Source organism: Melitaea cinxia, chromosome 25, assembly GCF_905220565.1.
Source record: "Melitaea cinxia chromosome 25, ilMelCinx1.1, whole genome shotgun sequence".
Classification (NCBI taxonomy): domain Eukaryota; kingdom Metazoa; phylum Arthropoda; class Insecta; order Lepidoptera; family Nymphalidae; genus Melitaea; species Melitaea cinxia.
The window spans coordinates 10,105,210-10,114,951 of record NC_059418.1 but is presented as its reverse complement, the minus strand read 5'-3'; the positions used below and the strand labels follow the sequence as shown (position 1 = coordinate 10,114,951).

Genomic DNA, 9,742 nt, shown 5'->3' with positions numbered 1-9,742 from the left:
CAACAGCCACTCCTGGTTTATTAGGAAAACCAAAAGTCTGTAGTAGACCGTTTCAGGTTATTTCTGCTGATCTGGTAGGACCTTTGCCCAGATCTAGATCAGGTTTTACGTTTCTTTTTGTAGTAACTTGTTGCTTCTCAAAGTATACAATGTTGTTTCCGTTAAGGCGTGCCACAGGTGCCGCTGTTGTAAAGGCGCTTGAGAATTTTGTTTTTCTGAACCATAGTGTTCCGGAAACGGTGATTGTGGACAATGGATCGCAATTCACGGGTTCCGAATTCCGTAATCTCATAAAGCGTTACAATATTCCGAATTTGCATTACACACCATTGTATACACCACAAGTAAATCTTGTAGAGAGGTATAACAAGACTGTTATGACTGCAGTAGCTGCTTTTGTGAAAGACAACCACAGGTCCTGGGATGAAAACTTGTATAAAGTCCAGTTTGCCATTAACAGCGCGGTAAACGAGTCCACTGGTTTCTCCCCGTTTTTTCTTGTCCATGGAAGAGAACCGGTACTAAATGGTTCCTTTTATAAAGACTCGGATAAGGATTACGAGGTAGGAATGCCAAGGGAGGAATATGCTGGAAATTTTGGAATTTTACAGGACATATTTCGTCAAGTCAGAGAGAATTTGTTCCAGGCTCATGCAGAGAATGCAACGCATTATAATTTGCGGCGCAGACCAGCACGTTATGCGGTAGGCGATATTGTGTGGAAAAAGACGTATACACAAAGCGATGCTGAGAAATTTTTTACAGCCAAGTTGGCTCCTAAATATGAAAAGTGCAGGGTAGTAAAAGTTTTGTCACCTCTAGTGTATGAGTTGGTTAGAGTTGCTGACAACCATCCTATAGGTACTTGGCATATTAAGGATTTTAAGAGGTAAATATTTAGCATTTCATTTTTGTGGTCTTTACTGTTTGGATATTTAAGTTTCGACTATATTCAATTAGTTTTTTTTGAGTGTGTAGTGATGTACTGAGTTAGCAGTTACATTACCATGGTTTGAATAGGGATTGATGAAGTTGATGTAAGTAAGGTTAGGATGCTTGAGATTTGAGTGTTCGTGGAAGACTAGCAAAAGGGAGTAAATAACTTGTGATGCTGATATTTACTGTCTTAAGATTTTGGCTGATTGATACATTGTATTTTTTTTTATTTTTTTGGATTTTTCCGTGTATTTTCCGTTTTGTTTAGTTCCTGGGTTATTGAATTTTATTTCAAGATTCTGATTTCAGGTCTTTGTTATGTTCAGTTCCAGGAAAACTACTACTTCTTATTTAGTACCAAGTCTAATAAATAGTAGAAACTTTTGCATTTTCTCGTGATTAGTCGCTAGGAAGGGCGCACTACTACACATGATGAGATTTCAAACATTGTCTTTTGACAATTGTGTTCCGGCGGTTGGCAGCAAGGAGTGAGTCACCGTGGAGTTAGCTTCATTGCATTTAACAATGAGCTGGGAGGTGATGTCAAGGTGCTCTCACTTAAGCACATTTTAATACACCGCAATATTATTGTTTTTTTTTCTTTTGCTGTATATATAGTATACGTTAGTGTTTGCATTTTTTTTTAATTGTTCCGGATAGTTTAGTTGGGATTTCTTTAGTTCAGGTCTGAAACGCTGAGGGCAGCGTGGTTCACCCGGTGAACCTTTTCGTAAGGGGGGGGGTATTGTAACGTAGTAAAATTGTGGTGCATAGCGACATCTAGTTATAGCCGCGGTATTACTGTTGATCCTGGTATTGAGGTTTATCTAGCGAAGCTTGCGGGCTCACTAGATGGCGTGCTTGGAGAGTTGCTATGTATTTGCACGGTTTTGTTTTTACATTGTTTCATATTTAAATATTTATTTAATTGCTTAGGATTTTTGTCTAAATTGTTTTTATAAATAATATTAAAAAAAAAATAAAATATATAGATTTATTTCGGTTTGCTGTATTGGATAAATTTTTGATTTTGAGTGGCAACACTGCCAGATTAAAGGACTTTCGCTTCGACGATGATTGGGAACGGCGAGGGAAAGATTTCACGTTTTCGTGTTTTGTTGGCCAGGTTCGCCTGCATATTGAAAATTATGTCTCTGAAGTAGAGAATAATAATTTTATTTATCTCAACAATAATGGTGAGTTAATTTCGATATTTTGGTGGGACCTCTTTTCCTTTGTGTTTGTGATAACCTTTAGGTGTCATATTAACTCGTAATTTACTTTTGTTACAGCTTCCTTATTTTGTTCATTTTGAAATAGATATTTTTATCTGATTTCGGGGATGGTGGGAACGAGAGATTACACATATGCAATCTACTCTGGTAAGATTTCAAACCATTCTTTTAAATTTTGCATCGGTTCGATTCCGCCATTTTGACAACGTGTTTTCTTTGTTTCAGGGTTTTTTCATTCTTTCATTTTTATATTTCCTTAGTATTTTATTGTTTTATTTTATTATATTACGTAACTAATTAATAGAAATATGACTTTAGAAGAAAATACACTTGCGTTACCATGATGTAGGAAAAATTTAAATATGAAAAATTTATAATTTGAAATTTAGATGGAACTTAAATGAGTTACAAACAGAACTCAAACTTAAAATTATATTTCGATTTCATTCTGTCATTTTCGTTAAACTTCAATCATCGAGGACTGGATATTTGAATTTGGAATTTAAATAAAACACCAAAAGGTATCTTTTCAATATTTTGAAAGCTGAGTCTACCGTGGATCACCAGAGCAATGAAACATCTGTCCGTATTGAAGTGGAACCTTTGGGCTGGAGATCCTGCTCATCGAAACTTCCTGTTGAAACCTTAACACCCGGTGGATGTCCAGAGCAAATTGACAATTCAAGTAATTGGTATGAATTAAAGCAGAAGAGGTACAGACTTTCTCATTATTTAGTTGATCTATGCTTATTTACAAGGTTATTTGATTTCTGGTGGTATACTCGTTAAGCTCATTATACTCGTTAAGCAATTATACTCATCACGTATTTTTTTTTTTAATGTAGTAAATATATTAAGAACCTTCTCTCTACGACTGAGCAACCTTAGTATTTGTGTAAATTGTAATTTCTGAAGTGATGGTTTTGGGGTTAGCTAGGTAGGCTTATTTATTATATTTTGTTACATGAGGGTAAGTGTAAAAAAAATGGAAATAAAACTACCTTAATGTTGAATATCTAGTTGGTTTATTATTTAAATCTTTTTTTTTCCTACCTGCTTAAAATTTGTATTTGGTCCTAGCCCTAAAGTTATATCACTATTTTCTTTGTCAACGGCACATTGTATTCCGAAATAGCCGGGCAACTTTTTCCGTCAATGTGTCGGGTGGCAAGCCCTCTCTTCCCGTGGGTGTCGTAAGAGGCGACTAAGGGATAACACAGTTCCGCTACCACCTCGGAACTTAAAAAGCCGACCGGTGGTGGGATAACCATCCAACTGCTGGCTTTGAAATACACAGGCCGAAGACGGGCAGCAGCGTTTTCGGTGCGACAAAGCCAGCCCTGCGGTTACCAACCCGCCTGCCCAGCGTGGTGACTATGGGCAAAACACATGAGTTTACGCTATTTTTGGCGTAAACTTGTGGAGGGCATGTCCAGCAGTGGACTGTATAGGCTGTAATGATGATGACGATGAACAGTTCTAAACTAACTTTATATTATACCTGTAAGCAGATTACACCAGTAAACAATGCTACGTGTTAGAAAATTGTTTGTTGGGTTAGAGAGTCACCCACAACTCCTAACACGAGACACAAGAGAGAGAGTAAAAAAAATCCTACAGAATCTTAATCTTCTTTTTCAAAAACTCACAAAATCAACTTACACTAAAGCAAAGCTTATACCATAAGAAACTACAATGACTCACCCACAATTAATTGCACTCTGATCTTAAGACGGCGAGAGAATCCAACCCAAAAAAGAAAAGAGCAAAAAGGGCGCAAACACTCGCCCTGAGGCTTATATACAGCCAACCCAGCGCGTCGCGACACAACTACCCCCTAAGGTGAACCGCGACGTAATACGATACGAGGGTATTCCAAAAAATTAAATCAGTCGCCTAGAAAAAGTAAATAGCAACGCTAATTCATAACTGTGCTATTATACATCAGCAGGAACGAAACTACGTGCTATTAAAAATATATGCTACAACAAACTAACGTAAACTTAGAGTTACCCTCGAGCAAACCACGACGTTATCGTTAAAGTTTAGGGTTTGTGTGTAATTTGCCCAAACAATTGGCCAAGTGTGCAATTACCGTACCGTCTATGTTAACAACCTCTTACAAATATATTAGTTTCAGTTACCTGACAGTAATGTCCTGCAAAACCAATATATTTTGGAAATGAGTCAAAGTGGATGTCCTACAAAAATCGACCAATATATTTTGCAAGTTAGTGAAGTCACTTGTACATATGACTCCTACTTTTTTGGTTGTGTAGTAGAGTCGTGTAAATATTCTAGACATTTTTATTTTCAAACTTCCAAACAAACACTATTTCCCTTTTCCTCGAGAGAAGCGAACGACGCTGTGTTTGACTTTCATCTCAAACTCATTTATTATTCACTAGCCTTCGACTCGTTGAATACTTCTCGATATCCAACCGACTGTGAGCGGAAAATGGCTTATTATATAATTCAGATCACGAAGGAACAGTTCACTGTGACACAACACACAATTTTATCTTGAAATGAAATTAATAATCATGTTAATATTCGAAAATCGTGAAAATAAGGAGCACACTGATCGATGATAGAGGCTTATTTATTTAAGCTTATTGAATAGACCATATCTGATATTAGCATACAGACAAACTCATCAGCTATATAACAATACTAGCTATGCCCGCGGCTTCGCCCGCGTTGAAATTAGTGTGTCACAAAGTTTTGCCGGCAAACTTCCAGTGAAACTCTCATCAAAATCGGCTTAGCCGTTCCGTAAACCTTCCTCTTGCCAATGGTGTAGCCCTCTACAATGGTGAAACCGCATGAAAATCCGTTCAGTAAATTTTGAGCGAATCGATCACATACACTTTTGGGGACTTTGTTTATAATACATTAACTGTTGCCCGCGATTACGTCCTCGTGGTTATGAAGATATGCATTACTATTAAGATGTTTAACGCTAATTATTTTTTTATTTCAGTCACTTGAAATGCTTATCAAACTGAGTAACTTTTTAAAAGGCACAATTTAGTATAATTTAATAGTTATTTTTATAAAACCTCTCTATACACCACATTTTTGGTTTTATTTTCAGGCTTTATATGTTTCATACAAACTATCAACCCCAATGAAACCCCCTTAGCGATGGAATATCGTAAAATCCGTTCTTAGCGGACGTCTGCTAACTATAATCTACAATCCCTGCCAAACTTTATCTTTGTCCAACCTGGATGGATAGACCACCATCCAGCGGTTTTTGAGTTCTCGTGATGAGTGAGTCAGTGACCTTTCTCTTATATATATATAGATTACGATGCATTATTTGGATACCTCCTCACCATCTATAGAGCATATATTTTAAATTTCAAGTCTCTTACTTCAAAAACATAAGACTTTCATACAAACTTCCGACCCAAGTTTTATCCCCTTAGGAGTCGGTTTTCGTAAAATCAGTTCTTAGCGTATGTTTACGCCCAATAAGGAACCTACCTGCCAAATTTCAAGTTTGTAGCTGTTATAGTTTCGGAGATTTCGTGATGAATGACCTTTCGCGTTTATATATATTATAGACTAGCTGTGCCCGCGGCTTCGCCCGCGTTGAAATCAGTTTGTCACAAAGTTTTCCCGGCAAACTTCCAGTGAAACTCTCATCAAAATCGGCCTTGCCATTCCGTAAACCTTCCTCTTGAAGCCCTCTCTCCATTTGTGAAACCGCATGAAAATCCGTTAAGTAGATTTTGAGGGAATCGGTCACATACGCTTTTGGGAACTTTGTTTTATAATACACTAACTGTTGCCCGCGACTACGTCCGCGTGGTTATGAAGATATGCATTACTATTAAGATGCTTAACGCAAATTATTTTTTTATTTCAGTCACTTGAAATGCTTATCACTTTCAAAGGCACAATTCAGTATAATTTAATAGTTATTTTTATAAAACCTCTCTATACACCACATTTTTAGTTTTATTTTCAGGCTGCAGTATGAATAACCTATCAGGCGAACTTGTTGCTACTGTATATGTTTCATACAAACTATCAACCCCAATTAAACCCCCTTAGCGATGGAATATCGCAAAATCCGTTCTTAGTGGTCGTCTACTAACTATAATCTACCTCCCTTTTTTTTTTTTTTTTTTTTTTTTAACGCTGGAAAATGCATTTACGCACCCCCGCCACCCGAAGGCGACGGAAGTCTGAGACTCCCGGCGGAAAGTGCAATGCCGGACTACTCAGTAAAAACCAGCGGTGCCCTCGTCGTCCTGGTGGGGCGCCACGGGACCACTAAAAGTATTCGCCATGACGCCCCGGACGGTGGGCCTGCCTGCGGGTGCAGGGCAGGCCGCCTCCGGTTGTAGAGCGCTCCCGGGCACCGAGAGCGCTCCCTCATCGCCGCAGGGAGAAGAGGGGCACGCGGAGCGCCCCCGCGCCGAGCCCGATGCAGAGGACGGAGGAGCGCGCCGCCACGCCTCCCCCCCCCCCGCACCACACCCGCCGCGGAAGCACCCCGCGCGCCCCCCTCCCACCCGCGACTTGCGGGAAGGAGAGGGGCGCGCGGAGCGCCCCCACGCCAAGCACGATGCGGAGGGAGGGGGAGCGACCCAGCGACGCCTCCCCCCCCACACCGCGCCCGCCACGAGGGCGCCCCACGCGCCCCCCTCCCCCCCGCGACTTGCGAGGAGGAGAGGGGCGCCGGCTGCGCCCCCGCGTCAAGCACGATGCGGAGGGTGGAGGAGCGCGTAGCGACGCCTCCTCCGTCCCGCCGGTCGCCTCCTTCGTAGCGCGTCGGCGTGAGCGTCGGCTTCGCGCTCACGCTCCGCAGCCTCCTTCAGCGAAATAACTTATTCGCAGAAGGAGGCCACGGCCGACCAGGACCTCGCGCTGCCGAGCATGGAGCGGACCACGCTCGACAGCGCGAGGTCTCCGCCGATGACCGCCACGAGGGCCCTCCGCTGAGGGTCCCAGGCGGCGCACTCTTCTAGCGTGTGGCGCGCCGTGTCAATCGGAGCACCACACTCGTGACAGGCAGGGGTGGCTTCCCTCCTCGCGATCTGGTGCAGGTACTTACCAAAGCAACCATGCCCGGTAAGCACCTGCGTCAGGCGGAAGGTCAGCACCCCGTGCCGCCTTTGGACCCAGCGACTTAAATGTGGACGTATCGCGTCCACCGTCACCGTGCCCGCCGCCGGAATAATCTACCTCCCTGCCAAATTTCATCTTTGTCCATCTTGGATGGATGGACCATCCAGCGGTTTTTGAGTTCTCGTGATGTCAATCAGTGACCTTTCTCTTTTATATATATAGATTACGATGTATTATTTGGACACTTCCTCGCCATCTATAGAGCATACATTTTAAATTTCAAGTCTCTTACCTTAATAACATATGACTTTCATATAAACTTCCAACCCCCGTTTTATCCCCTTATGGATCGAGTTTCATAAAATCCGTTCTCAGCGGATGTTTACGCCCTATAAGGAACCTATCTGCAAAATTTCAAGTTTGTTGCTGTTATAGTTTCAGAGATTTCGTGATGAGTGAATCAACCTACCGTCCCCCGTTTTAACCCCAAAAGGGAGTTGATTTCTAAATATACATTATTTAGACACCTTCTTACCATCTATAGAGCATACATTTTAAATTTCAAGTCTCTTACTTAAAAAACATAGGACTTTCATACAAACTTCCAAACCCCGTTTTACCCCCTTAGTGGTCGAGTTTTGTAAAACCCGTTCTTAGCGAATGTCTACGCCCTATATGAAGGCTATCTGCCAAATTTCAAGTTTGTAGGTGTTATAGTTTCGGAGATTTCGTGATGAGTGAGTAAACCTACCATCCCCCGTTTTAACCCCAAAAGGGAGTTGATTTCTAAAGATTCATTATTTGAACACCTTCTCATCATCTATAAGGTATACATTTTAAATTTCAAGTCTCTTACGTCAAAAACATGGGACTCTCATACAAACTTTCAACCCCCATTTTACCCCCTTAGGGGTTGAGTTTCGTAAAATCCGTTCTTAGCGGATGTCTACGTCCTATAAGGAGCCTACTTGCCAAATTTCAAGTTTGTAGGTGTTATAGTTTCGGAGATTTCGTGATGAATGACCTTTCGCGTTTATATATATTATAGATAGATAAAAAATTCAGCGAGAACTACCAAATTCTCTAGAACTATCTTTTAAATTTTGTTGTAAAATGTCGTTCCATCGCAGTCAGAGCGAAGTTACATAGATCGAAGTGTCACTCTGTGTTGATAGATGGCACTCATCGTCAGCTACGAATACTGAATCGCGGTGGCGAGATCGTTATTATTGTGTTTAAGTGAATTTGTTACGTTGTTTGAGTCATAAAAAATCATTTGTACTTTTCATATAATTTTTTCTAGTTCCTTACCACGTCACAGTGCGTAAGGGAACACCCATAACTAAGTCTTCGCTTTCCTGTTTCAGAGATCTGGAAACACACTCAGTGAAGCCAAAAAAACCACTCAAACCACTATAATATATGTCACGAGTGAAAGAAGGAGCGGGAAGACTGGCGACTAAAAACTGCGCCGACGGGGTTGTCTATGAGGTATAACCACAAATAAAATCAAAACGAAGTCAATGTTAATAGATTGAAATCTCATGACATTAAATTTTTTAAGCCGACATAAAAAAGGAGAGACTATCAGTTCTACTGTATTTTTGGTATGTTACCTCAGAACTTTGTACTGGATTGACCGATTTTGATGATTCTTTTTTTAATCGAAAGGTGGTGCTTATCTTGTGTTTTTATTTAAATGAGATCTGACAGCGACTTTTTGAACTATCTCTAGTAATGAGTATTCATTTAACTAGGTCTGCATCGTTGCATTAATTGTCGATTTAGTCTGCTTTTTTTTGTGTTTGCAAACACAATTACATAAATTCCTTTCGTTGTTTAAATTGGTGAATAAATAATTAACGTTAAAATCTTATTGTAATTATAGAAGTTGATTCTGTGCATTTCTACTTTAATTTATTCTTTTAATAATTCGATTTAATATTGTAACGATTCTAATACGTTTACCGTCCCTCGACCAATAGCAATGCAGTATGTGACAATATCCTCATGCAATGTTTGTTGGAGGGAAATCGTTGACGTAAGTGTGTTTGGATTTCGTTTGGTATTAGCTAGCAAAAGATAGCCGTTGTCTCGTAGGTGAAATCCTGTCTAAATTCTGGCGTAAATTTTAAATAGGGAAATAATTTATTAATTTTTAATAAACATTAAATTTAACCAACTTGAGATTTCACTTTCATAACCTATTAGTGAGCCATTTTTATGTGACGGTAGTTTAAAAGTAAATTACAAATCTACCGACACAAGTTATAAACCTTTGTTGTAAATACCTCCATTAGGTCTTTATTTCATTTCATTTCGTTTTTTGTTTTAAGCAATTAAAGTTAAAAAAGTCTCCTATTACTAGACATAATACGAAAGAGAACCGTAGACTTAACTGAGGTCAGAGTTTCTACTTTGTAAATGTAAATAATGGATACTAACATAAGTAAATAACTGCTAAAATTCAAAACACTATTTTTGCA

The 9,742-nt window shown here is 39.9% G+C and overlaps 1 long non-coding RNA gene across 1 annotated transcript; it reads left to right on the top strand.

Moving 5' to 3' along the window:
• The first annotated feature begins 1,998 nt into the window (after positions 1–1,998).
• LOC123665949 lies at positions 1,999–2,313 on the top strand. Its single transcript, XR_006745132.1, has 2 exons — positions 1,999–2,132; positions 2,229–2,313. It is a non-coding gene; the product is annotated as an uncharacterized LOC123665949 (long non-coding RNA).
• Positions 2,314–9,742: the final 7,429 nt, after the last annotated feature.